Raw genomic sequence first — 17,128 nt, forward strand, 5'->3', positions numbered from 1 at the left:
GTTGTCTAAGTATCTGTGCTAATAATACATAATCTACCCTTATTATTATGTGCCAAGAATTGTTCTAAGAGATTTATTGTGCTCTGGCACTATTATTTTTATTTTTAATACAATATTTTGAGAAGTGATTTGAGAATAAGTTACCATCATCCTGACACTTCACCCCTAAATCCCTCAGAATATGTCTCCTAAGGACAGAACATTCTTTCACATAACCATAACATAACTATTTCTCAAGAAGTATAATACTGATACAATCTTATTTTCTAATGTTCAGTTTGTAGTTAAATACCCAAGATTGCCCTGATTATATCCTTTATCTGTGTGTGTGTGTATTTATTTAAAATGAGATTCAGCATTTAATCAAGGTTTATGCATTACATTTAGTTGTCATGACTCTTTAGTTTCTTTTAATGCAGAAGAGTTCCCCAGCTCCCCTCCTCTATCTAAAATGTTTGGGCTTCCATGACTTGGATATATTTGAAAAACTAGACTGCAGTTGTTTTGCAGAATGTACCTTAGCTTGGATTTGTTTGATTATTTCCTCATGATAAGATTCAGGTTAAGTATTTCTGGGCAAGATTCCCACATTGGTGATGTTAGATACTTCTCAGCACATCAAATCAGAAGGCACAAGATGTCAGTTTGCTACATTATTCATGACCAGGCACTCTTCTGAGTACCTAATGCATTTAATTTTAAAACAACCTATGCTGGAGTTTTTGCTTTTATTTCTTACACTTCAGTTATTTGCACATAAGGACACTGAGAGATTAAGTATTTTGGCTAGCAAATAGTAGAGAAGAGTTCTGAATGCAGATCGTTTCAAAATCTGTGAGATTAGCCACAAACTACATTGTGAACAGACTGATTTTGTGATTCTTAAGTCATTACTTACCTCTGTTTCAGGGTTTATAAGTGGAGGCCAGGAGATTAGTCTTGAAGCCTGCAGCGAGAATTCCTTTGGAGAGAGCTGTCACAGTCCAGTACATTTCACCTCCACCAACCCCAGGCAAACCTGGTGTTGAGTCAGAATCACTTGGAGAACCTGACGTGGAGTTTGAGGGACAGAGGGACTGGTACCTGACTCATCTAGCAACAGTTGGAAGGTGAGTTTAACCCTCCCCTGCAGTCAGAGGAATGGCAAGGGAAAGGTGTGGTGTTCTGAAGGCGAGCGTGGGTATGACCAGAGGGCCTCAATTGTCTAAAGATACCACACCCAAAAGGCATATCTGGATGAATGAAGTGAACCCTACCAAGAGGACCTGCTATGGACTGCCAGAAGGTAGGGAATGGAGGTAAATTGCAAATAGCCCACTCTGGAAACCATAGCCCATGTAAGATATCCCCACAGATAAGAGTTTCCAAAGGACTTGGTTAGGAAAGAACCCCTTTTTTTTTTACCTGTACATACCTATTTCCCTGCTTTCCAACTCTGAAGGAGCCGTAAAAGAGCATAATGAAAAGGACAAGAGTTGGGAAGAATCAAGAAAAAGAATGACACACACCCCTTCCCCACTGTAGGCTTTACAACCTGCATCAGGCTCAAGCAAGCACAGAACTAATTCTCAAAGCATAAATGGGAGGTTACGCTTTGCATTGTATTATCTGAGTATGAGACTATCGGTTAATAATTGCAAATGAATGTGAAAGATTGGCTTCGCCCAAGATTTCCTCCTGGGGACGAAAAAGAATGATCATCAACTTAGGTTTTATTTGGCAAACTGAATTCAGTAAACTGACTACTTAGGTACTGAAACCCTTTCCAAAATTTTCTCCTCATGTTAGTCTCATACTAAACTCTGGAAAAGAACTTCAGTCACTGCCTGCCTGCCTCTGACCTTTGCCTCTACTATATGAAGAGTTGTTTAATGGTTATTCTTCTCCCAGAAAAATGTCCAGAATTGTGGGCTAGCTTGCTTTTTGTTAACTGCAAACAGAACTCTTCCAGTTGTTGGATGGTATAGATTATCACTGACAACATGAAATTTTTTCAATAATACCACCCAAATTCCATCCTTACAGTGAGAGCCAACTGCAGTTGTCTAAGCATAGTCCTGGCATTTGTTTAGGAAGGAAACCTTTAGATACTGATTCTACTCTGTCTGCTGAGCTCTGGAATATGGCAGTGCCTGTCCGCTTCCCCATCGCATCCCCACTGCTGCATCTTTAACTAGGTGGTACAGGCAGCACTCTGTGTCAAAGCTCTGTCTCTCTTTCAACTCAGTTCCATTCTGCCCCTCTCCTCACCTTCTTTCTCTTCCTTCCTCCTTTTAATACTGTTCTCAAAATGATCCAGCTTTTAATCCTTGGCTTTACGTTCTGTAGCCAGCATGATTCTTTCTCTCTAGACCCTAGAGGAGATGTGGTTTTTCTGATTGGAGGGAGGATGAATATCCATAGTAGGATTTGACTTCTCCCTCTAGTTCCATTAGTATGAAGCTTCACTCAGTCCCACTCCAGCAGCCCTAGACCTCACACTCAGATCCTCCAGTCCCTCAACATGCCCACATACCCGCTTCTGGGTCCTACAAGGTAGCAAAAAGAGGAAGCCTGGTATTTAGCTTACATCATTATTTTGTAAAAAGGGCATAAGAGCAAACCCAAACTGAGGAAGAGCATCCTCCTTCACCTCAAATAGAGAACATTTCCCTTGGAGTGCCTCATGGCCAGCTGAGTAGGCCCCAACAGACTGATGAGTGGGAAATTTTGGTATAGCCAACTTCAAAAACATTTCTTAAAGGGGAGAAAAGGAACATTAATTGATTCATATATTTATGGAATCATTTCACATAAGAGCTAAAGATGTTAAATAACTTAAACTACATAAAATTAAATAAATGTTTTTTATTCTATTAAATGGTGATGATAAATAAGAACAGGCTGTCATTTTTAATTAGAAGGAAAATTATATATTAGGTTGAGTCATATGCAATTGCTTTTACTCAACAATTTTCCCAATGTTTGACTATTTTAACATAAGAAAATATCAGTTTCATGGGTTCAGCCTAGTGCTGATGTTTTAAAGACATTTCTAATAGTATTTCTCTACTGTAAATAAGTGATAATATGTTAGTCTAAATTTTTCTTTTGTATTATTTTCAATAACTTCTCACTGCCAATAGAGTGCATTGGGTGCCTGCAGATATCAAAGAAAAATTTTATTAAAAAATGTATGCATAGATGCATCTGGTTATGATTTGCCTTTCCTTTTCCCCAATTGCGTAATTCAAGTTGATGCTGCATAATTCTTTTTCCTTTTATTCCATTCCATATAGTGGCAGAACAACTACCAAAAGATGAATACTTTCAGTACCTTTCATATCAAAGCTGCAGCTTTCACATTCATTTCTATTGATGCTGCATTTTGGCAGTGGATAAAGGGACACAGTTAAAGACTCTGCTCATACTTTGTTTTATTTGGGAAAATTTTTCTTTGAACTAGTGACCACCCATGATTTTATAATTATCAGAAATTAACCAGCTCAGCATTTCTTGTAGGAAATATTCACAATTCACATTCCTTGCTTTTAGAAAAAGAAAAGAGGAAAATGAAGGACTAACAGAGCTCTCCATTTTGTCTGGGAGTATTCCATGTGGGACTGCTTTAATATAATGCTAAATCTGTATTTGTCTGGTACCCTTTCAAGCATAATCTTAAAAAATTTAAAGAAAAACCTTTTTACTTTCTCAGAACCCTACAAAGAAGAAAACACAAAAGAATTTTGATTTCCTGAAAAGTGAGATGATTTCAGTGTAAGTTTTCTGATATGACCGACTTATATATAAGTGACAGCCAAAGCATTAAAGTGCACTGCATACTACTCTTTTTTTCCTTTTCTTTTTTTAAAACCACTTTCTTTCTTGAGACATAATTCATATGCCATACAATTCACCCATTTAAAAATGTGTACTGGTTTTTCATATATAACATTATTGATTTTTAAAAGTATGGTAAAGGAAACAAACAAAATTTAACATTTGATTAGCCAATTTTAAGTATACAGTTCAGTGGCAATACTCACATTTACAATGTTGTGCAGCCATCACTGTTTACTTCTACAACTTTTCATCACCTTAAGCAGAAACTACAGAGAGTGTTCTATATGCCTTCAGTATGATTTGAAATTCTTACAGCTCTTTGAGGTTGTTTAAATTCAAAAAGCTGACTGGACATTGGAAAGATAGAGCACTTCAATCTTAAGTCTAAAGCTGCTGGCACATGTCTGTGTTAAGTGGACCAGGCACCCACATGTATATAAACTTGGCAAGGCCCTGCATGATCTTCAAACATCCCACCAGTCAAACCCGTCCTTACTGGGCTTGCTTTTCTCATCCATGTGGGAAATAAGACAGTGGGAGCTTTGTTTGCAGTGGTTTCGTTTGCTTGCAGCCAAGGCCTTCTCCTCAGATTGGAGAAGTTCTTAATAGAGTTTTGGGCTTCTGGGACAGCAGACCCATAACCCAGCTTAGATGACTTCATCACATTATCTGGTGTAGGCTCACCCATTTGAGGATAACTGGATTGCAGCATCCTGTGCAGATCCTGGTAGTAGTGGTCTACGTCATGAGGTGTGAGTGGGAGACTCCTCAGCTCTGGGAAGGGTGCTGAAGGAGGAATAATGAAGAGAAGCTTGCCCTCTCTCACTCTAGCCTGTCCTGATAGATCAATGAAGCTTCAAAGATACTTGGGGGGCTTGTTGGGTAGATCTATACTTAGAAGTATTTCTCATCATTTCATCTTGGAACAGTATCGATGAGCTCTGCACTGAGTTTAGCCCATTAATAATAAAAATGCACCTAGTGAGTACTTGGATTAAGATATCTGACTCATTTTATGACCCCATCCACTAGAAATGCATATGATTATTTTAAAAATCTTTGAAGAAATCACAGTATTTTAAAATAGAAAAGGTCAGTTTTATATTTGTTGAAAAGAGAAAGTATAAATAAATGGACCTGATTAAATAGAAAGATTTAGTCAATAACATACTTATCCTGGTTTTTATTAATTATGCTTCAAGATGGGATATGTATAAATGGAATTTAAAGAATCTTATACCAAAAATTTAAAGATTTCATATCAAAACCTTTACGTCTCTCTTTCCTGTCCCCCTCCCCCACATCCCCAGGAAATTAGCTATTTCAATTCAGCATTTGATAACTTTCCCACAGACCATGGAATATTTTCAGAAATTTAAATTCTTTTTCATGGTATTAGCAGGCATGTAAATGCAAGCTTATTGCAATTATGCAAGGAGTGGAAACCTTATAGTCTATTCTCATAAATAAAGTGTAGACAGGAATCATAATCTTGGTTCAAATAGAATTTGATGTTAGAAATGAAGGGTTTGTTTGCCTCGCCTGCTCCCAAACCTCAAGTAATAAATCTTGAGAGCTTCAATATTGATTCAACAAAATGAATGGCTGAGTCATTTCAGGAGAACTCTGACAAGTGGACAAATGCTGTCATGGTGACATTTTGATATGCAGTGTGGTTACTGAGCTTTGCTGGTTTCCTCCCCCTGCCATTAAAGCAAAATGACAAACCATGGGAAGTACCACACACAGCATGCCTAAAACAGAGGCAACGAGGGAAAAAAGATTTAATTAGCAGTTCTTAAAAGATTAAAAACTCCATGTACATTCGTATATGACTTATGGGTAAACTCCTTTTTAAATGTGAGAAAAACGCTCTCAGACATCTTTCTTCTTAAGAAATAGAAACAATCATTACTCTAAAAATAGTCTCAAATAGCATTTTTTTGTAAACAGATTTCTTAAGAAAAAATATTTTTAACTTGGGAAGGTAAAGATTTAAAATATTTTTCATAGGACATTCATTCATTGCTAAATAATGTAATAAAATATTGCATATGGTGATAATAAAAATAAAATATGTGTAATCAAATACTACTACTATATACATTAGATTTGTAAAGAGTTGAAATTATTTGTTAGAAAACAATATGTACACTTGGCTATTATCTGATCTTAATATTCATATCATGGATTTAGTTAACCATCACATATATATTTTTCATTTATTTGTATAAAAATATCCGGATATATTAACAAGAGGTACTATCACATCATGGCAATGAAAATAATTATTTTAAAATTTTAATGGGAAAATGCTTTTAAATACATAATTATGAGTTCATAAATTTATGTAAAATTAACACTGTAGTGTTTTCAATATTGGATTGGCTAACTTGGAAGAAAAACTTTCTCCACTGCATCTAAAATGCAGCTACATAGGAAAACATTATTTTGTTTAAATGTTTTTCTGTCGATTATTGCAATTCTACTATGTACCAGACTTCACTTTCTCATTCAATCTGTACACAATCATGTCTAGTCAGCATTACAAAAATCTCCATTTTGCAAATAAGGAAACTAAAATATGAAAGAGTAATAAGTTTATCTAGGTTTGCTGAATCGGCCTGTGCTACACCATCACTTGGCGTCATCTGAACATAACAATGAGAAATGCTTTTATTTTTGCTCTTCTACACCTTTAAAAATTGAAACAGTGCTAATGATTTTACAGTCTTAGATAGCATGTTCTGTAAATAGGCTTACTGAGGAAAAACATTTTTAACTTAGGAAGATATTTGCAGCAGAATGTAAACATCATATCTAATTCACCATTTGTTTTTAATTTACTAATTTTAGAAAAACTAAAATTAAATATTGCAAGTATAGAAATTTAGAAGTACAAAAAAGTGAAATTATTAATTTCACATTAAAAAAAGCAAAAGAGAAGAAGGTTTTGATGCTAGTTTTTTTTTTTGTTGTTGTTGTTTGTTTGTTTTGTCATCACCTTTCTGGTCTAAAATTCTAAAATGCCACCTCAGGCTGTTGTCTGTGATGGTCTGGGTTGACTGCTACCTTGTCAAACATGTCAGTCTTAAATTCAGGAGGAACTACTCATTGTATACTTCATATGGAGGGACTTAATCATTTACAGAGAAGTTTCTGACGTGGCAGATTACAGATTTCAAAACAGTCATGATAAATCATGGCAACTAGACACCTCTAGATAATCCACCGACAGTCTGGATAAGATCCAGGGTACAGGGCAAGGGAAGCTCCTCACACCTAACTCTTTCCTCAGGAAGACGGGAAGCCATCTGCAGTTGGGGCTCTGTTTGAACTCTTTCCACCACTCTCCTTGTCCTGGCTCCTCCCTCACACCATTGGACACGTATCGACTGCCCTGGGGCTTTGGTGTCAGTTTCGTTTTGTTTTTCCTCTGCAAGTTTGATGATGGAAGTCTTGTGTAGGGTAGGAAAGACGTGAAAAATGACTCTCAGGAGCCATGGTACTAATAATTTTCAAGTTCTTCCAACATTTAAATTATTTTCTGATATAAACCGAGGAGAATGTGCTCCTTTCAATTTTCCGAGACCTCCCCCAGCTTTTCTGGTGCCGTCCTGATGGTGGGGGAACAGCTCCTGGGGGCGTCCCACACACAGAGTTCCATGCAAAATGGCATTGCCAAGAGTTGCACAACTCTCTCAGCCCTGGAAAGAATGACACAGACAGGCACAGTCCCGAGTCATAAGAATCCCCAGACCCAAAGGAACAAGTTTCTTTCCATTAACTGCCCAACTAGCATTCATCTGACTTTGACTTTAGGCTCAGCCCAAGCTTTCATCCTTCTTTAGAAAAGAATTTCCAAATGTGTATATTGAAGAATATTAATGGAAATCACATAGGAAAAAGAAGTTTTGGTGACCAAATAAATTTATAAAACAGTGAGTTAAACCAATTTAAACTGGCTTATTTATGGTAGTACTCAGATCTTTTAGTTTTATTGCACGTCCTGATCTTCTAAGAATGTTTTCCACATTTATGATTTGATTACTGAGACTTCTGTCCTGTTTAAGCTTGGGCAACTGAAAGTCACAGTACACACTTTCAGAAATGCCAATTTAACTGGTTTACTGAGAGGTTCTCATTCAGTGAGGTTCAAACATGAACTCCAAACATGGACATAAATCAGTATTATTGTCTCGAGTTTCTTCCCTATATATCCTATGTCAAATCATTCTTTCCCATTTGGGCAGCAGATATCTTGGGAAGCTTCCATAAATTCAATATACGCCACCCTCACATCATCTCCTCTTCATAACTTGCTAGGCCAATTGTTACAGTAAAACTCTCACTGGGACTGCCAGGGGGTCTCTTGAATTAGCCAAGATGGCAACAGGGGGAGGTTTTTACACAAAGCATGAAAATATAATTTACAAATTACAATTCGCTTTGTAAAATACAAAGCAAAGCAAGATAATTAGATAGAAACACCCTCTCCCCACACCCCCGCCGCCCTCGGCCATGCCACCACCTTCCTGTACTAGATTGAGGGTGGGACCAGGGGAGGTGCTGGACCGAAGAGGCCTGTCTCTCTAGCCTGGGCAAAGAAAGGATTGGCTGGGTGTGGACCAAGCATGCAGAAGTTTGGAAAGTTGATTGGTCATTTTGAGAAAGCACCTGGTTTGTCCCAAACCCACACTAATGTTAATCCTAGGGGGACAAAGAAGATGACTGGCTTGTGACCTGCACTCACACGGTGCACTCGCCTGTTCTCTCCATGACCATGAGGCCTTAGCCCCATGGCCTCCAGAAGGGAGCCTCTCTCACTCTCTCTTGCCCACCTGGTGATGCACTGGCCCACGTGTTCACACTCTCTTGCTGAGGAGCACGCAACCACGCAGCCCCAGCATTCGCATGGCTCATGGCTACGTGGGCTCCACGTGCCAGCTCCAGGCGGGAGCCTGAAACGGGAGCAGCTGGGAACAAGCTAAGCTACCTAGATGGGGACTAACACTGCTTAGCAGCTGCCCGTGGGGGCCAAAAAAATTGTATTTAATATGGAGCAGGAACTCTGGACACTGGCTTTTGTCTTGGCCTTGCTGAGGATGTTTGGACTTTTTCCATGGCAGAAAGAGGAGATGGGCTTTGAGATGGGAGCTTGCCATTCTCCCAGATCACACAGCACCTGGATAAAACCTCTTTCCTTTTGTACCAGCATCTGCCTCACATGTTTGGCTTTTATGGCAACAGGCAGCCGAACCTCTGTTTTTTATTTGGTTACACAATGGATCTTGGGGCCTGGAATGGGGATGAGAGGTGGTTAGCTATTGAAGTGTGGATTGTGTGTGTGTGTGTGTATATGTACAGTAATTTTGATTTTAGAATACATCTCTTTTCTACCTGCTCCATTGCAAGGCCTAATCTTCTAATACTGAGAGCTGACAGGGAGAATAGAAGAACAAATATTTCTTTGCCTTTTGGCATAGTGTCCTTCTTTACAGTTGTGGTTGCTTCTCTGGATAACACAGACTAGACAGCCTCCATATGTCTGGCATGCTGACTTTCTCAAAATGCATGCAGCTAAATTCTGGTGTATTCTCTGAGCCTTTCCCATTGCATGATTCCTTGAAGTGGATTTTTCCTTAATCACTTCATTCAGTTACTGCCAGGAGCACATGCCTCTTGTTTTGGGGGTCTGCCCACTGCATAAGCTGTTTCTCAGGTCAGGTCTTGGCAATTTTTGCTAAAGTGCAAATGCCATGGTATCTCAATCTATAGGAGACCTACACATCCTTTTACAAAGGCAAGACTGGGTCTCTGTTCCCTTGTGCTTTCTCTCTGTCCTGCTATCTTTCTTTCCCAATTCTCTTTCTTCTTAGTGGTAGGGCCCGGGCAGATAAACAAACCCGTTGTCCTGAACAGACATCCAGCCAGTGGCATCAGTTGCCATTCTTTCCTCTCTACAATTCTGGAGGAGAGAGAAAAGCCAGAACCTTCTCTCTAGGCTGGCTATGCATGGCCGATTCTTCTGTCCTCTAGGGTGAGAAGAGAGGCAGGTGATTGTCCTATATTGTCTTGTCACCTTTTAAAAAACACTGGAGGCACAGTCTGGTCTCAACGGTTGGTAGCTTTCTTTAGAAATCAGATGTTTTGCTTTCTCTTTGGCCCTGGCTTGGGCTAGATAATCAGTTCTAGGGGAGCAGAAAATGGCCCATTTAGTATCTTGATTTTTAATATTGTACAATGTACATGGCAGGTGGATGAGAAATCCCAGTTGGTGTACCATTTTGATAATAGCTGTTAGCTGCTTTTTAAATTTATTTTTATTTTTGTTTTCAAAGAGGTTGAGAATGAGGAAACTAGAGGAGAGTCTGTTAAAGGTCAGAATTTTAGATCAGAGCAAGAATTTAACCAGAATCTGAACGTACAGGTGTTGTGAAAGGCAGATGGAAATATTAATCAGAAACTACAGGGAGAAAAAATAGCAGATTACAAATATGAAGGCCTAGGACAAGGAATATTACATATTTCTCGCAAAGAATCAGGGCTACATTCTTTGTAATATATAGAAGGACCTTGTGGAACAGGACAGTAAATTCTGGTACAGAAAGCTGCTTGAGGACTAAGACCTTATCTTCATTTTTTCAGTGATCTCTAAACTTTTTGTTGGCCTCCTGCCCACTAAGGGGTGCCCCACTTCTGCTGCCTTATGCCTCAGAACTTCGGTGTCATTGACCTGATCCCACTTTGCCATTCAAGGCCCTGCCGGTGGTGTACTTTTGGATGGATTGCCTGTAGTTGCTGTTGTCCACAGTGTCATCAAGACTGGAGTCCTGCCCTTCTTGCAGTCGGCTGTAGCAGGGGGCAATCTCAGCCTCCAGCTTGACCTTGATGTTCATCAGGGCCTCATACTCTTTCTTGATGAACAAGCTGATGTTCATCAGCTTGGTGCTGCCCCTCTGCCCGAGTCTGGGCCCGCTCTGACTTTGGGTGCAGCAGATCCCATTGAGCTGTTCCATCTGCATGGCATAGTGCCTCTCATTTCCCTCAGGCTGTTCTTTGAGCTGGCTTCCAGATTTCTCGAGGAGTTCAGGTCCATCTGCAAGGAACGTACTGTACGTCTCAGCTCCGTGAGTATCATTTCAGTAGCTGCTTTCTTGGCGGTTTGTGGGGTGACCACTGCGGTGCTCTCCTCAGTCTGATGGGACCAGCACTTGTGTAGCTCGTCTTGTTTCTTCCAAGCCACCTCCTCATATTGGGCCTAGAGGTACACTACGATCTTGCTGATGTCCTGAGGTTTGTGGGCATCCAATTCCACAGTTAACCCAAAGTAGGCAATCTGGCTTTATAGACCATTTTACTTTCCCCCTTGTGTTTCTTCTTCAAGAAGAGCAGCTCCACCTTGAGAGCCTCAGTCTCTTACTCCAGCAGCAGCTGAGTGATATTGACGTCATCAGTGACCTTTCAGAGCCCATTGATGTCACTCTCTACAGACTGGCACATGGCCAGCTCCATCTCACACATGACTTGAAGTCATCGGCAGCAAGGCATTGTCACTCTGAAGAACGATGGGGGCATTTTCCACAGAACTTGCAAAGACCTGAGCCCTCAGGTCCTCGATGGTCTTGAAGTAATGCCACCAGTCTCTGACCTGGGGTCCTTTCTTCTCCGGGTGTTTCCAGCTTTTGCTCTCAAGTCTCCAATTATCCCACTTCGTACTCCTCACCCTCTCCAGGTAGGATGCTGGGCGGTTGTTAAGGCATTGCCGAGTCTCTTTCTCACTTTGGATGCTCCCTGTGCCAGCCAGAACCCCAGCCATCCCCGTGGCCAGGCCCCCCTGACCACAAGCTGCCCTGGACACCAGTGGAGTGGGACGTGCAGATCCCGGAGCCTGAGGTGCCAGCGCTTGTATTGATTCTGGCTGCGCTGCTGGCCGCCCAGCATGGCCAGGGGTCTGTGCAGCTGTATGAAGCTGGGATCCGGTAGCTGGCCAATTTCTTATTCATTTTTACATCTCTGAGGCATCATCTATCAGTGACATGCAAATGTTTGTGGAGTGAATTTATCAATTTAGGATACCAGTATCAAAAAAGAACCTCAGAACTAAAATAACTTTTGCTTCTGCATAGGGCAGGAGTCACCAAACTGCGGCCCTTAGGCCATTTCTGGCCACTGCTTGCTTTGTAAATGCGTTTCATCGCAACACAGTCATGCTCATCTGTTTGTGTATCTCTTTGGGTGCTATAACACTGAGATGGTGGAGTTGAGTAGTTCAAGAGAGACTGCATGGCCCACAAATCTAGAATATTTACTGTCTGGCCTTTTAGGGAAAGTTTTCTGTCCCCTGGCGTAGAGGTTTAAAACGGCTGTTATACACATTTTCTGCTGACTGTGACTTGGTCACAGCATGGCTAACTAGGGTCCAGAGGTAATTGGGAGCATCTGGCTGTTTTGTCCGACAGAGTAAGAGCAAGTCCTGGGTACCAAAACAGGATGGGTGTGACAGATCCATCAGAGCCAGGAGGAAAGTCATCTTGGTGCGGTCCAGTAATCTCATCTCTCCCTTCTCTGACCATCTTCGTATCTCTGACAGGACTTGTGATATTGTACGTCTGATTATCACAATGTATGTTTTCTTTCCCCTACTCAATATGGACTACCTGAGGGGAGAGACCGCATTGTATCCAAGTTCATATTGAGTGTCTAGTGATGCTTCTGGTTAAGTAGGTACTTACTTAAAATATGCACTGCAACTAGCAGGATTATGGTACTGTCTGAAGAAGAGGCAACTCAGAAGCTGCAGGATTTGAAATATTGGTAAGCAAGAGATTAGTTAGACAAACAAAACATCACTTTGGAGTAGAGTGTTCAGGAAGTGGTAACACTAAGGGATAGCTCTGTGTGAGAGACTGTTCAGGGAGTTGCTCAGATTTTCTGAGGCTTTTTATGTCCCAAAGGCCCAAGGATGTTTTTTTCGTTTCCTGACTGAGGAGCGGAGTACCAAGCTTAAAGTATGCTCTGTTATTAAATGCATTCTCTGATTCCTTTGCAGGGGGAAATTATTTCCTTCGGCTCACAGATTCTAATTCTGGGTCTAAGAGTGGGGCCTCCTTGTGACCGATTTGTTCAATCACATCATTCATTCAACAAGTGTTTAATGAGCTACTACTATGTGTCATGTCCTTTGAGAACTTGGATTTAAGCTCTGTTTTTCCATTGTGGAGTGCTAAGATGTTAAACAGTAAATGTGACTAAGAACTCTACTACATATAGGTGTGCAAGGCTGCAGAGCTGAGTGATTAGCAGCTGAGGTAGGTCTGGTCTGAACTTAGGAGTAGGGAGAGAAGGAGGGGTCCAAGACTGTGGAAAGCTCCTTATAAGTCTTAATTCTCTTCCTGTCTCAGACATAGTCCCAAAAAGAAGCCACTGGCAGACAGATTTGGGCACTCTTGAAGTAACATCCTACTTTTACCTTTTTGGAGGGGAGGGGAATTAGATACTGCCTGTAAGCTTGGTTTTCTACCTTTGATGAAATTCCCATATGCCTAAACTTAGATATCTGAGCTCAGAACATCAAGTATGAGAAATATTTTTTTCAAGAAACTACAAAGATCTTTGGAGGAGATTTATAAAGCTTCCTTAGCATGCAAGACTAAATTAGAGAAGGAACAACAATTGTATGACTTTGGCACTTTTCTTACAGGGTTTAAGAAAACTGCTCCTTATTGCATGGAACTTAGAGTTATTGAATTGATTTGATGAAGATTACTATAGGGAAAAGGCTGACACTCCATCAGGGCTGCATTTAGGGAGAATTGGGAATTAGGTCAAATTTGCTTTCAGAACTCCCAACTTTTAATACCCTTCTCTCTTAGTGGCACCTGCCGCCTCCCACCTCCAGATGCTCGGCAATCCTCTTTATTTCCGTTTTCCTTATCAAAGCCTGATGTCAAGAACAAAGTCTCTCTAAGTTATAAATGAAAGAAAAAGTTTAAACTATCTCTGATGTAGGAGTATTTGTATTGTAATATGGGATTATGCCATAATTTCTAAAATTGGATTGTGAAGCACATTGAATCTGGGAATCTTTTTGGTATGGTAGCCGTTCAGCCTCCTCACAGAACCCTATTACATAGGTCTCCTCCGCCCCTCGCCACTCCTTCATTCCTATGTATTGAGTTTCCACCACATCCTAGAGCCTACCTTCATGGAACTTTTATTCTTATGGACTAAATAAATAAATAAATAAATAAAAAGAAAATCTAAGTTAGCAACTAAGTTATTTTAAATGATATAAAGAAAAATAAAACAGGGTGCTGGGTAAGAATGCCCATGGACGTTATCAGGAAAGACACCTGTGGGGAAGGGATAGTTGAGCTACCATTCAAATGGAGGATATAATGTAACAGAGGAGCCAGGCATATGAAGACTTCTGGAAACAGTGTTCCAGACAGAGAGAAAAGCTTTGTGCAAAAGTTCTGAGACAGGAATGATTTTGCTGTGTGTTTGAGCCAAAGCAAGAAGGTCAGTGAAATGGGGATACAATCAAAAGAGGGTGACTTATAAATGAGGCCAGAGAGAAAAAGAGGGACCAACTCATATGGTTCTTTTGGTCCATGCGAGGAATTTGGACTTAAATGCAATGGGTATTTATTGAATATTTTCTGGATTTGGTAGTATCTATATTACTTCAAATACCTGTGCTAAAAATACCACCTATACTGCTTGTTGTGGTTTTATTCTTAAAGGCAAAAAATCAACAACTCCCTGGGGAAGCCTTCACCATTCCATATAATCACTCTCTCTAGAGATAGTGGAGTATCTCTAGCACTCTCTGGGATGCTCTTTTTTTCTTTTTTTTTCTGCTTGGCATATTCTGCTTTTTGGTTCATTACACTTTCACCCCAGAGAAAGTTCAATTTCGGTGAACTCAGGGTTTAGAAATCATTGTTTTTCCCCACAGTGCCTTCCAGTGCCTTCTGCTTCCTCAACACTCAGTAATAACTGCTAATGAATGACTGAGTTCCTTGAGGTAGCTTTGAGGGGGAAAGTGAGTGTAAGTTTTCATTTTGACCCATCACAGTCCCTTGACCACTGTTAAGTACCTGCTGAGTAAGTCCAGTTATGGAGAATATGTTTAATCACGGACTTGGTGAAATGATAATTAAGACAGAATAATTTGTTGATAGGCACTGACTTTGTCAGGGTCTTAATAATTGAAAGTAACATTGAGCCACAGATAAAACTTTTAAGTACACTAATAATACCATAAAACTGGATTGAATACAGATTTTAGTTAACATTTTAAAATAATCTAGAAGCTGTAAATCAACAGAATAAACACGTTTGCAATAAAAAATATAAGACATCATTTTTCTAATTATTTTTTTTTTCCCGCTTTCACGTTACCACTACATGAATAACTGATTCAGTGTTTTGACTTTTAAATCGTCTCAAGTTTCAGTTTCTCTACCGCAGGATATAGTGAGTACATCTGTGTTTACTCTTTCACCATGCTCCGTAGATTTGCAGCTTCTAGATGGAGTTCCACCTTTGTAGTTGAGCCTCACAGGAAAGCTGCTCGATCTCCTTGATCATTTAGGTTGCTCTTCCCACTACTTGTTCTGACACCTTGAAGTTCAGTATTTGCATTCCCACAGTTTCTGTAAGAGATACTTTGGCTTGAGTAACCTTCGCCTTTGATGCCCGCCTGTTTGTTACTGTTGCAGCTTAAAATGAGGGGTTCAGCAACAGCCCCCAAATAATGCTATGTTAGTACACCTGAATAGCCGCTTGCAACTCGAACTATCTGGTTGTTCCTAGTCTTAGGAAGGGTGCCACATGCCCTGTATTTGTAATTAGGGGACTCAGAACCGAGTCCTGCTTCTTCCTTTAACTGAGCCAAGCAATCAACTCTTAATTTTTTCCTACAGGGAATCAGCGTTAAGGTGTTGGACTGCTTCGCTAATCCTTAATCTTCCTCCTGGTTTTGAAATTTCTTAGAATGCTGCATGTGTTTTAAAACTCTCTGGTGCAGATACGGATTTGCACGTTGCTGATGATAGGGTCTGATCTTGGAGACTTTACTATTATGCCCTGGGAATAATTGACATTTGTTGAGGGTTTGCTACGTGCCAGGTGTAAAGAGTTACACTTCACACACATTTCATTCATCTATCCTTTTAACAGACGTATGAGGCAGTAATTAACAATCCTATGTAAAACACGAGGAGACAGATACCTTACCAGATAAGCGTATGCAGGAGTAGATTCCTTACCTATCCTATTTCATCAACTTATGTGCAAATTCTAACGGGGTAAACATTTCAGGGGTGCTTCAACGTTAAAAGAAATGTGCTTAGGAACGAACAAGACAGTAAATGGGTTTCCCTCCCGTAAACCAGGGATTGCTTACAGGGCGGAGTGCCCCGCTGAGTAAGCGCGTTCCCTGTGACAAAGTGGGGGGACACCAGAAAAGTTGAGTCGACGGAAAGCGCCCATTGCGTGCTGCGCCACGGGTGCGCGGGCAGAGGCAGGACTCGTGCTTTTCTGCGCGCACGGAGGTCGGCCTCGGCGCCTCGTTGCTGGAAGAGTCCATTAGGGATGGCCAAAGCAGGGTGATCCCGACGTCGGAGAGCGGACCTGGCTGCCCGCTGGGCAGACGAGGACGGACTGCCTTGGGCGACCACCCCCGCTCCGCTGGTCAGGTGAGCGCAGCCAGGGGAGCCGCTAGTCCTATTGGAGCAGACGGAGCATGGAGGGGGAGGAGGTTGGGGGTGGAATAAGTGGGAGGAGGATGGAGCCACCTTCCTGACCCGGTAGCGGGAGAAAGAATAAGCATCCCCATCCCAGCGCGGGGACGCGAGCGAAAGAAGGAGCGAGGGTGTTTGAAGGGAGAACTACCGGGGACTGCAGAGCGCGCGCGGATGTCGGTGTCCCCGGGGTCAGGTAGGCTTCGGCGGAAGGGAAGGTGCTGCCAACCTCCCGGTGCCCCAAAGGAGCGCCTCAGCATCCGTGGTGGCGTGGGATCGCTTCTCCGCACCTGTTGCTGGAGGTGGGAGGAGAAGGCGCCGGCAGGCAGGCGCGCACGGGGCGCGGCAGTCTGCGGCGAAAGGGTCAGGGCTGCCAGCCCCCACTCTGCCCGCGGCTGCGGCTGTGCGGAGAGCGTGGCGCTCCCCACACCCGCCCCTTCCAAGGCTGCTTAATTTCAAAGAAGGTGATAAATGAATGAGCGGAGGAAAAAGTTTCCTTTCTTCTCTTTCTGATTGTTTGGAACCCGAACTCTAGCTTTAATTTTAAAAAAGCC

General features: G+C 41.4%; 1 protein-coding gene across 1 annotated transcript in view; it reads left to right on the forward strand.

Moving 5' to 3' along the window:
- Positions 1-1,000: 1,000 nt before the first annotated feature.
- The window catches only part of ADGRV1 (adhesion G protein-coupled receptor V1), a 507,230-nt gene continuing 491,102 nt past the window's right edge, over positions 1,001-17,128 (forward strand). Inside the window, exon 1 of the mRNA XM_054578596.1 lies at positions 1,001-1,109. The gene's annotated coding sequence lies outside the window, so the exon portion shown is untranslated. The remainder of the gene's footprint in view (positions 1,110-17,128) is intronic.

The sequence above is a fragment of the Pteronotus mesoamericanus genome, unplaced genomic scaffold (genome assembly GCF_021234165.1).
Source record: "Pteronotus mesoamericanus isolate MK-2021 breed Mesoamerican mustached bat unplaced genomic scaffold, CSHL_Meso_final contig_50, whole genome shotgun sequence".
NCBI lineage: Eukaryota > Metazoa > Chordata > Mammalia > Chiroptera > Mormoopidae > Pteronotus > Pteronotus mesoamericanus.